The sequence below is a fragment of the Muntiacus reevesi genome, chromosome 13 (genome assembly GCF_963930625.1).
Source record: "Muntiacus reevesi chromosome 13, mMunRee1.1, whole genome shotgun sequence".
Lineage (NCBI taxonomy): Eukaryota > Metazoa > Chordata > Mammalia > Artiodactyla > Cervidae > Muntiacus > Muntiacus reevesi.
The window spans coordinates 37,149,271-37,161,296 of record NC_089261.1 but is presented as its reverse complement, the minus strand read 5'-3'; positions in this window follow the sequence as shown (position 1 = coordinate 37,161,296).

The window sequence follows — 12,026 nt, the reverse complement described above, 5'->3', positions numbered from 1 at the left end:
CCACAGTCCCATTTTTCAGAGCAAGTACTGAAGTTGCCTAAGACCACTTAGCTCACTAGTGATAGAGGCAAGACCCAAGACCACATGGATATTTGACTGTGGAAACCTGTATAAGCACCAAGGGTACATTAGGCGATTTTCATTTCTGATTTCACAGCCCTCAGTGATTTGGAGGTATAAGGTGGAAAGATTGTTAAACAGAAGCCAGAACTGGAAAAGGATCAGGAGAATCATCTTCTCCAACTGAAACATATTCCTCTGGAGTTGGATTTTGGAATGTTATATATAATAAAAATCTGCCTGTTAAGTTTTAAATTGTGTCCTCCCTGCCAAATTCATATGTTGAAGCTCTAACCATCCTAGCACCCCAGGGTGTGACTACATTTGGAGACAGGACCTTCAAAAACGTGATTAAATTAAAAGAAGTGATAAGTTTAAGGTTGGTGAAGTCACTCAGTCGCGTCCAACTCTTTACGACCTCATGGATGGTAGCCCACCAGGCTCCTCCATCCATGGGGTTTTCCAGGCAAGAATACTGGAGTGGGTTGCCATTTGGAGAAGTTTAAGGTTAGAGTGGGCCTTAATCCAATCTGACTGGACAATCTGATTGTCCTTATAAGAAAAGTTTAGCAATCTGCAAGCTATGGAGAGGCCTCGGAAGATACCAAATCTGTTGACACTTGATTGGACTTCTAACCTCAAAAACTTTGAGAAAATTAATTTCTGTTGTGTAAGTCATCCAGACTATGGTACTCTGCTATGCCATCTCTAACACAGTGATCATCTCAGCAACCCATCCATCCATCCATCTCTTTATTCTATAATATATGCTAAGCTCAAGAGATATATAAAACATTCAATAAGAAATATATCCTTATCTCCTAAAGAGAAAAATGGGTGAAGAATAACTATAACATATAACGTATAATATGCAGAGTACATCATGAGAAATGCTGGGTTGGAGGAAGCACAAGCTGGAATCAAGATTGCCAGGAGAACTATCAATAACCTCAGATATGCAGATGACACCACCCTTATGGCAGAAAGTAAAGAAGAACTAAAGAGCCTCTTGATGAAAGTGAAAGAGGAGAGTGAAAAAGTTGGTTTAAAGCTCAACATTCAGAAAACTAGGATCATGGCATCCAGTCCCATCACTTCATGGCAAATAGATGGAGAAACAGTGGAAACAGTGGCTGACTTTGTTTTGGGGGGCTCCAAAATCACTGTAGATGGTGACTACAGCCATGAAATTAAAAGACGCTTACTCCTTGGAAGGAAAGTTATGACCAACCTAGACAGCATATTAAAAAGCAGACACATTACTTTGTCAACAATGGTCCGTCTCATCAAGGCTTTTTCCAGTGGTCATGTGTGGATGTGAGAGTTGGACTATAAAGAAAGCTGAGTGCCGAAGAACTGATGCTTTTGAACTGTGGTGTTGAAGAAGACTCTTGAGAGTCCCTTGGACTGCAAGGAGATCCAAGCAGCCCATCCTAAAGGAAATCAATCCTGAATATTCACCGGAAGGACTGTTGCTGAAGCTGAAACTCTAATACTTTGGTCACCTGATGCAAAGAACTGACTCTTAGAAAAGACCCTGATGTTGGGAAAGATTGAAGGTAGGAGGAGAAGGGGACGACAGAGGATGAAATGGTTGGATAACATCACCGACTCGATGGGTAGGAGTTTGAGTAAACTTTGCGAGTTGGTGATAGACAGGGAGGCCTGGCGTGCTGCAGTCCATGGGGTTGCAGAGTTGGACAGAACTAAGCAACTGAACTGAACTGAACTGAATAGCATATAGTAAATGTTCTGATAACTTTCTGTTTGGTTTCAGGGCATTAGACATGGTATCCTGGGGGAAGAGACATTTAAATTGTAGGCCAGTGAGGTGTAGGAATTACTAGGTCTAGAAGAGAGTTTTTCAACCTGGCCACTAGTGACACACCACTGCACAATTTTTTGTGTGGACTTCTCTTGTGAATTATAGGATATTTAGTAGTATCTCTGGCCTCTATCACTTAGATACCAGTTGCATTCATAACCACAAGTTATGACAACCAGAACAGTCTCCAGACATTGCCACACGTCTCCTGAGGGGCAAAATCACCCCCTAGCTGGTCTAGAGGGTTGATATGGTTTTCTAGGCAGAGGCCACAGCATAGAATCAGGCCACAGACGGTATGGTCAATCAGGATGCTAGAGCTGGCCATATATCCCTACAGATAGGGAAACTAAGACTCAGGAAGTCTCAGTGACTTATGCTAGACTGTACTGGTCAGTGTTAACCAGAAAAAGTACAGAAGTGAGGGTAGATGCAAATCCAGAATAAATCTTTAACATGATTGTTTTTGTGGTTTTTTTTTTTCCCCTTTAAATAACCAAGCTCTTGCCTAATGTAGCATTTGAGACTGTGGGTCAAACATGTTAAGAGTTTATTTCCTATGCCTGAAGTGGTAAAACCTGAACTAACTGCTGAAGTAAAGCTGAAACAGTAGGGAATTTGATATATTTTTTCAGTGTTCAATGGAATAGCCTAAGATTTCTGCCTTGGTAACTAACCATTAGCCAGTAATGGTGCTGTGTGTGTGTGGCAGGGGCAGATGCTGACCCTGATGAAAGTCAGCCAGCATTGCCATCACCTTCTGTGACAGGGAGGCAGCCTGCAGACCTCTGCCCGTCTGGTGGGACAGTCCGCTGTGGCAGGAGTGCTGCTAAGAAAGCATCTAGATCTGTGGGGGTTGAGTGATGGGCAGGCCTAGGAGGCCAAAGTTATTCTATAAACAAGAGGCAGGCAGAGAACATGGGCAAGGCTGTCTGTTCCAGGATGGCTCTACAGGGGCGTTAATAGGGACAATAGAAGCTACAATCTCTCGGTAGACACGCAGTTTGTTTTGAAGGACATCACAATGTGCCACCCCAAAATATGCCACTATAGAAGAGGAAAAGAATGTACTTTTTTATAATAGGTTCACTGGCTAGGACCCTATAAATTAGACTGACAAAAGGCAGCTTAACAAGAGAAAAGCATATTATATAAACTAATGATGCTATATAAGTTTTACCTAACAAGAGACCCTTCAGAAGGAAATGAAGATCTGAAGAAGTGGTTAAGCCTGAGCATTTTCACAGTAGATCCAATCAAGTGTAAAAGTCACAGGAAAGTGTGATAGGATACTAGGTATGAGCTAAGGATGGTAAGCTGGAGGAAACTTGGCAAGGCCTGTTGGTTTGGGTTCCTCTTGGTATTCCTCTGTCCTCAGAGATACACATACTCCTTTTCTCCAGATATAGGGTGGGCAGCACTCACATGAGGGTCTTAAAACCTGCTTTAGGGGAGAGAGAGGAGGCCAGAGAGTCCTTCAAGCACCTGCCATTTCTCAGACTCCTTCATCTTAAAATATTCAATATGCTAAGGTTATTCTGGGGTAGTGTGTCCTGAGCTCTTTTTCCACTTTGGCATAAAGATCATTTTGAGCTAAATATACTTGAGATTCAACAGCTGTAGAAAGAAGCTATCACAGATTTTTCCCTATTGGACTAAAAGCAGAAACTCCTGAGAATTACGGACTGCCATAAATCCCTTACCAAGGGGGGTTTTATGGCCATTAAGAAGATGGAAAGTTGGTATGGAGATTGACCAGCACAGGCAAACCTTGCTAAAATAACCCTTATCTTCTCTTAGTTTTCTCCATATATTTATCTTTCCATAGTTTTCCATACTTCAAAGCTCAAAACTCTTCCTTTGTCTTGTCACATATCCATAATTTATTTTCTCTATCAAAAATGCTATGTAAGTTCTCTTTGGGTCTTCATTTCTTTTCTAGGAAGGCTCCCCATTTATTATAAACATTAACATCAAGTAAAATTTTCATGCTTTTTCTTCTTTTAATCTCTCTTATCCATCTAATTTGCAAGGCCCCAGGAAATGAACCCAAGAGGGTAGAGGAAATTTTTCTCCTTTACAGTTTGTTTGTTTATGTGTTACTTCATTTTTTTTTTTGTTCACCATGTTCACCTGTGTTCACTGATTGTGAAGTAACATTTTGAGGTTTTCTCTATCCATTCATCTATCCATCTATCATCCATGTTCATCCATCTGGCCATTTATTTATTTTACTGAATCATTTGAGAGTTACCTTAGAAATCATGATACTTCATCTCTAAGTAGTTCATTTAAGACTCTGAAAACAAAGGTTTTTTTCCTATACAAACATGATGATCACACTTAGAAGTTTAACACTGAATTAATACTCTTATTTAATACCATGCTACTCATAGTGTGGTCTAAGGGCCAGCAGCATCTGATTTCATCTCTAGGAACTCTCAGATGGTGTGTGCACTGGATGGGGGCGGGGGCGGGGGTACAGAAATCTGTGTTTTAACAAACCTTCAAAATGTTTCTGTTCCTGATAAAATTTGAGGGCTAAAATTCTAGATTAAAAGAGATTTGAGAGACTTCACAACTAAATGCTATGTATGATACTTGATTTAAATTTGAGGTGGGGATGGAATGGGGAACAGAAAAATAGGATGTTACTGGGACAGTTTGGGAAATTTGAATATGAATTGTACATGAAATCAGGACTTCTCAAAATTGAATGCACACAGAAACCGCCCCAGGGAACTTGTTAAAATGTAGATTCTGACCCTGGGGTGGGTCCAAGCTTCTGCATTTCCAGTGAGGCTCCTAGATGATGCTAATGTTGCTGGTCTTGGGATCAGGTTTTGAAAAAATTAATCTAGAATAACTCCCCATTCTTTTTTTTTTTTTAAAGAAACTACACTGACATTTTTGAAGAGCCCAAGCTGATTGTATTGCAAAGCATCTCACAATTTGCATGTACCTAATTGTTTTCTCATTGTTAGATTCAAATTAAATGTTTTTGGCAGGAATACAATATAGGTGATGCTAGGCCCTTCTCAGTAGAACACAGCAGGAAACACATGATTTGATTACTCTTTAATGCACCTACAGCTTCAGCTCCCAGCCTTTCTCCCTCCACCCATCCCACCCATCCCACCCATCTCCCCAGCAGGGGTGGTGTCAAAGCCGTCCAAGGAGACTTTACCCTGCACTTACATTCTTGCTGGTGCTGTTGAGAGGCGCAACTGTGAAGAACTAAGTGCAAAGCTGAATACCCTTTAGACAACTTTATTTGATCTGTCTCCCAAACTCAAACCCCAATGATACAAAACAGTATAGCTGTGTTTGTGAAAATCCTCCTATACTAAAGATGAATCACCAGTTTGCCTCAGAAATGAAAAGGAGACTGATTCAGGTAAGCTCTGTTGCCAAAAATAACCTATGGAGGATGTTACACACAAAAAAACAGAAAATAGGCAGAAGCCAACAAGAGAAACACAGACGGTGTTATGACAGACCTACAAAAATCCTTTTGAAGATAAATATAGGTAACAGGGTTTGAACCTCCTCTGGAAAATAGCAACAAGTTCGGCAAGCATCCTTCCTTTACTGTCAAAAGGAATCTCAAAATAGAATGAGAATGTTTTGGTCCAGAGATACATATTTCATAAAGAAAACTTATGGAATGGATCGACTGAGGGCAAAAAAGAAGAATGCATGATTTTTGTAATGAATGAGACACTGGTTAAAATTCACTAATCAAAAGACACTTCAAAACTTGATACTTTAAAGGCAAACAAAGAAATAGAGGCAGAGCAGTTCTTGAGAAGAGTCAAGACACTAGTAAAACTCCTAGTCAGTGGGGGTTGTGGCATTCAAGTCCTATCCTTGGAACATAATTATTTTTGAGAAGGACAGTACAAGAACTGTAAATGACTGCCTTCCTGGGCTGGTTAGCCTGCCCTGAAGGCACGCTGTGATTTCCACTGAAGGCAGGGGCGTGTCTGGTTCTCTGAGCTGGGAGGCAGCTGGTCTCCCCAGAGGAGCCTGTCGCACCCAGATGGCTGGGAGAGTCAGTTTCCCCCAAAGTTGGGTACACAGTCTGAGAGCCTAAATACAGCAAGGTTTCCAGACACAGACACAGCTGAAGCACCGTCAGTCTATCTCAGACACAACAAGCATAATGAAAGAAGAGCTTTTACCCATGACTTCCAACCTTATCTTTTAGGTTGATGTGTTGTTATTAATTAAGGGTAATTATTGGGGTTAAGGGCTTCCCAGGTGGCACTAGGGGTAAAGAACCTGCCTGCCAATGCAGGAGATGCAAGAGATGCAGATTGGATCCCTGCCTCGGTCAGTGAGATCCTCTGGAGTAGGAAATGGCATCCCGCTCCAGAATTCTGGGAAGTTCCATGGGCAGAGGAGACTGGTGGGCTACAGTCCATGAGCGCGTGCACACACACACCCCCACACAGTAAGGAAAGTTTAAATGCAAGTGAAGGGGTGGGGGGAACGTAGTCCACTAAATTTAACGGGTTTTTGTAAAAGTTGCCAAAGAAAAAGAGGCAGCTGACCTCACCTCTTCAATCCCAAACCCCTCTGGCACTCGTGTCCCAATCGTTCAGAACCACTCCAGGGCCTCAAACTTCACACACACACTGTTGCCTCCAGGTCTTCATCCCTGCTCTTCTCACCGTCAGCTGGTTTGGTTCAAGTAGACAATTTCCTCCTTGGAAAGCCTCCTTGACTCCATCCTCTCTCGTGCTGCCCACACAGCATACTGTACTCACAGTCACGTCTGTCTGTGAGTGTGTCTGTCCCTTTCACTAGACTGTAAGCTCCTTGCGGGCAGAAACCTTATTTTCTTCCATTTGGAAATTTTAGCATCTAGTCTAGTGCCTGACACACAATATTAATCATGATAGAGATGGACTTATCGCATTCTGTGTACTACTCTAAGTACTTCACAATGGTTCATTCATTTAATGTTCACGACATTATGAGGTAAGAGCTGGTATTATTCCCATTTTACAGAAGAAGGAAGCAAAAGGTACTTATATAACTTGGTCTCATTTATGTCCATGGTCTCATAGTGAGTAAGCAGCGGAGCCATGGTTTACACCTGGCCAGTTTGGTTCTACGGATCATGTTTCTTAACTAAACCATGTTGCTTTTAAATACCAGATGAAAGGATGAATGAACGGTGGTGCTCCATGTAATGGATGACTGTGCATGTCTCTAGACAGTTAAAGAAGGCTAAGGCATGAGAAAAATGTGCCCACTGTAGGCCTCTTGTACGTGCCTGCTAAGTTGCTTCAGTCATGTCCGACTCTGTGACCCCATGGACCGTAGCCCACCAGGCTCCTCTGTCCATGTGATTCTCCAGACAAGAATAACGGAGGGGATTGCTATTTCCTTCTCCAGGGGATCTTCCTGACCCAGGGATCGAACCCATCTCCTGCACTGGTGTGTGGGTCCTTCACAACTAGCGCTGAATCGGAGTAGAATGATATGGTCCTTGCTCCACCAACCCCCCTGCCCCCTGCCTCCCCGCAGCATGTCCTCTGCTTGCCTTTTGCCTGTGGAAAACTTTAGTCAAAGAATAAGTTTAATTAGAAAAGTGAAAAATGCTGAAACAAAGGAAAGCAGTCAAGGGAGACTAAATAATAATAATAATGTAGTCATTAAGCATAGTCAAGGACCTTTAGTTTTTTCTCAAGGGCTATAGATAATATTCTGAGCCATAGCTTGTGAGCTGCCTTATAGATACCAAAACACCAGGTGGAAAAGTTAACTATATGATGACCAGACTGCACCCAGGACTTGACCTGCCACAATTCTGAGAATTGACCGCAAAGAAATGGGAACAAGCACACCCCGGAACTGGAGATAAACTGCTCCTAAAACAACCAAGATGATGCTAGTGAGGCCACTGATGACCAGCTGAGGATGACTGTTAGAGATGACTGTGCTGTTTCTGCATGTAGCCCCCCACCCTGACTCTGTCTATAGAAGCTCTCACCCCCCTGCTTGTCAGGGTGGGGAGTCGGCCTTTGAACAGATGTCTGCCACCCTCCCCACAAGTTGCCAGCATCTGAAATAAAACAAACTTTCCTTTCCACCATACTGGCCTTTTTTTTTTTTTTGGCTTTTGAGCATTGAGCAGCCATATTCCACACACATGCACTCTTTTGGTAACAGCGCCAAATATAAGAAAGGCCCAATTAAGTGAAAATTTGGGGGCACAAACTATTTCCTACTAAAGAAGGAACACACAAACACACAAAAGCAGACACTAAGGAACCCATGGAAACAGCATGGGTTTTGGAATCAGAGGACTAGATTTGAATCATGGCCCTGCTAATTTGAGGCCAGTTACTTTGTCTAAAAATACCCACGTCATCAGTGGAGGATATGTGTGCATCCGCCAGAGTGCCTAGAACTTAGGGACCTTCTGAGAAACTAGTTCCTTTCTGCTCAAGAGAGATGACATCACCTGAATCTGATTTAACACAAGCAGAAAATTGCTGAGGAAAGGATTGGAGTGGCTGGTTCACTGGAGGATGGGGAAGCAGGACTTGTCTGAATTCCCTGCCTTCTTCCTGAAACCAGGTTTTGAGCTTTAAAAACAGATGAACTCAAAACTTTCTAAGCTTTGCCAATTCCTTAAATTCTAGAATTAGTAGGCAACTCGCATGCCAGCTTGGAAAAATATGCTCATTATACAAATGGGATATCCTTGAGGACACAGTGCTTGGTATTTATATTTTAATATTCTTTCTCAAATAATAAAAGTAATTAAAGTTCACTGCAAAAAAAAGTAATTAAAGCCCATTACAGTAATACAGAGAAGTACATATAAAAAAATGAAAGATCAGTTCATGCTAGTCATTTTGCAAGATCATTCTTAATTTCTTTCTATGTATATAAGTATGTATACTTTTTCTAAAAAATCAGAAATACAATTAAAGTGTATATAACATTCAGCTATTTCCACTTGATGAAATGTTGTGGACGGCTATACTAACATAGGCACATATCATCAGCTGTACTGAAAGGATTTACTATAGATTATTTAACAATGCTGTTAATTGACACCTATATGAAGCCATTATTATGAATAACACTTCAATAAAAATCTCAGTATGCACATCTTTGAGCCCCTTTTCTATTATTTGTTTAAATTCCTAAAATGAGAATCTCTAGGTTAAAACATGAGCATTTTTATTTTGATACATATTGTCAAACTCCTCTAGAAAGATGACATTTCATTATTAGTACAGAAAAGTCACCCATACTGACTAACACTGGGAATAGCCATTGTTTTTAACATTTGTCAAATAGAGCAAAAACAAAAAAGGTTTCTCATTTTAACTTATATTTGATTGCTAGTGAATTACACATTTAAATGTTAGACTATTTGAAATTTTCTTTTGTGAATTTTTAGCTCATGTTCTTACCAATTGTAAGAGCATGTATTCTCCCTTGCAGATCTGATGCTGTATAGAACCTTACACAGAGTAGTTATTCAATAAAAATTTGTTGAATCCCTGTTCGTTGGCTGCAAATATAGGAACTTTTCTACATGATTTGGATTGCTTAAAATACGAATCCAACAAGATATTGATAGAAAACATTTTTCTTTTCCTACATATGCCATAGAAAAAGGATAATCACTGACTCAATGGACATGAATTTGAGCAAACTGTGGGAGAGAGTGAAGGACAGAGGAGCCTGGGATGCTGCAGTCCATGGAGTCACAGAGTTGGATACAACTTAGCAACTGAACAACAACATAAACACATATATATATATATAAAACAGCATTTTACATTGTGTTTACTTTTAATATTTGTAAAGACATATTTTCATTTTTAATGATCAGGGCATTTTAATGAGATGTGTGTGTATGTGCATGTGGGCTCAGTCATGTCTGACTCTTTGCAACCTGATGGACTGTAGCCCACCAGGACTCCTTGTCCATCGAATTTTCCAGGAAAGATTACTGGAGTTGGTGGCCATTTCCTACTCCAGGGAATCTTCCTGACCCAGGGATTGGACCCAAGTCCTCTGAGCTGGCAGGTGGATTCTTTACCATTGGCCACCACCTGGGAAGCCATTTTAATGATATGAAATAACTTTCCAATAACAGAACTCAACATTATAACACTGTGCCTCTAGGAAAAGGGTCTCATGAGTTTGTAGTGCAGGAACCTATTGGGATGTCATTGGAATCATTCAAACCTTATTCAACAGATAGTAGGTCCTCTAGGAAAAAATCCATGGAATTTTACTGCCAAGGTTTCACAAGAAAGACCACATCCACCCCTCACATTAACTTGTGAGAAAGAGCAAAAAATACTATTTCTCTTTAGTTCCATGGGGGCCATTAATCAAAACATATACCTGTCGGGCTATGGTCCATGGGGTCACAGGGAGTTGGAAACAACTGAGCCACTAAGTCTGCACGAACACACACATATATATGTACCCTTAGAGTTGCAACTAAAAACAAACTATCTGTGACCTGTTCTTTCCTTAACAAATGTCCCAGACTATCCCTGGGGTGGTGATGGGTTAGCTTGCTTATTGGCATTGTTGCAATAAGAGAGGCTGAGATACTGTGCATCTTTTCTTCTTTCACAAGGCTCTGATTGCCCATTTTAGGGCTGGAATCTTGTTGCCATTGTCCTATGTCCTCAAACAGTCAAGCTAAGTCAAATAACCCAGAGCACAGAGGCTTAAACTTTAGGCACGCTGCAGGGAGCGCTGCCTTCCCCTCTTTGGGGGCCTCATGTCATAGTCTGGGGTCCAGCACATAAACATCTAGAGCAGCTGGAGTCACCTGTGTGAAAGGGGAGAACTCACCAAAAACGTGATTTTCACTGTTGTAAATTCTGCCCCGATTTACTGCCCAACTTCCTCTCCTCTCACCCCGATATTTCAAGAGGAGAGAGACTTAATGTCTGATAAAGTTCTTTCTTTGCCCACATGAAAGGGGTGTGGAGCAATTGCAAGCTTGCTGAAGAGCAGTTGTTTGTGGAGACAACCACAGCTTCGGTTTTCAGGCTACCAGCCCCTCTGGCTGCCTCTCTTCCTACCTTTGAGCAAGCAGGAGCAGTAGTTTATGCCAACTCCAGAACTTCAAATGTGTCATTTCTGAAACCACAACAAGTCTCTCAAGCTTCCTGAACAAAGTGCTAGGAGTGGAAAGCCCTGAAGTACTTTTGGGCCTCCTGAAACCACAAAGCTGATTACCGAACAAAGCCCCCAAGCACCCGAGCACAGGAGTGCCTTCCTTGGACTTAATCTCAGAAAATGAAAAACCTGTTGTTGAGAGCAGTGACTGGGGAGGGGTGTGGGGGTGGTTTAGGGCGAGGGTAGGGAGGGGTCTGACTTCTCTGCTCAGATCAGTAACACCATCTAGATAGTCTGTGCCAGTAATGGGCCACAGCAATTTAAAGCACAAGGACCTACTGGTAATATCAACTTTTAAATAATTGTACTGTTACTAAACCAAATTAAGAAAATAGGTTAATACAATAATAACTAAAAGCTAGTGTGAGTTCAATAGTTCTTCTTCTACATACGTTTATATTTTTCTGGTTCTGGTTGTCCTCGTATTTATGAAAAGTGTTAGTATATTTGCACAAAACATTTTTTCACTCCTGAAATTATGCATCTAGAATCTAGATTCAGACAAGTGCTCGGGCCTGGTGCACTGGGAAGACCCAGAAGGAGCGGGTGGAGAGGGAGGTGGGAGGGGGGATCGGGATGGGGAATACGTGTAACTCCATGGCTGATTCATGTCAATGTATGACAAAACCCACTGAAAAATTGTGAAGTAATTAGCCTCCAACTAATAAAAAAAATAAGAAAAAAAAAAAGATTAAAAAAAAAAAATAGAATCTAGATTCAGGGACACTTTGCAATAACTCCATGGCCCACTAGAGGTCCCACTAGAGGTTGGGAACTGCAGGTAAATAAGAACTACTCATCATGTCTAATACTTAACAGATCTGCATTTTGCAAGCTTCCTTGGAAGAAAATCAACTGTGTATTTGGATGTCTTTCAGTTCAGTGTTTATTTACAGGTTTCAAATTACTGGATTATTTCCACTTGGAATGTAATGCCAGAATATACACCTCTCTCTCTTTA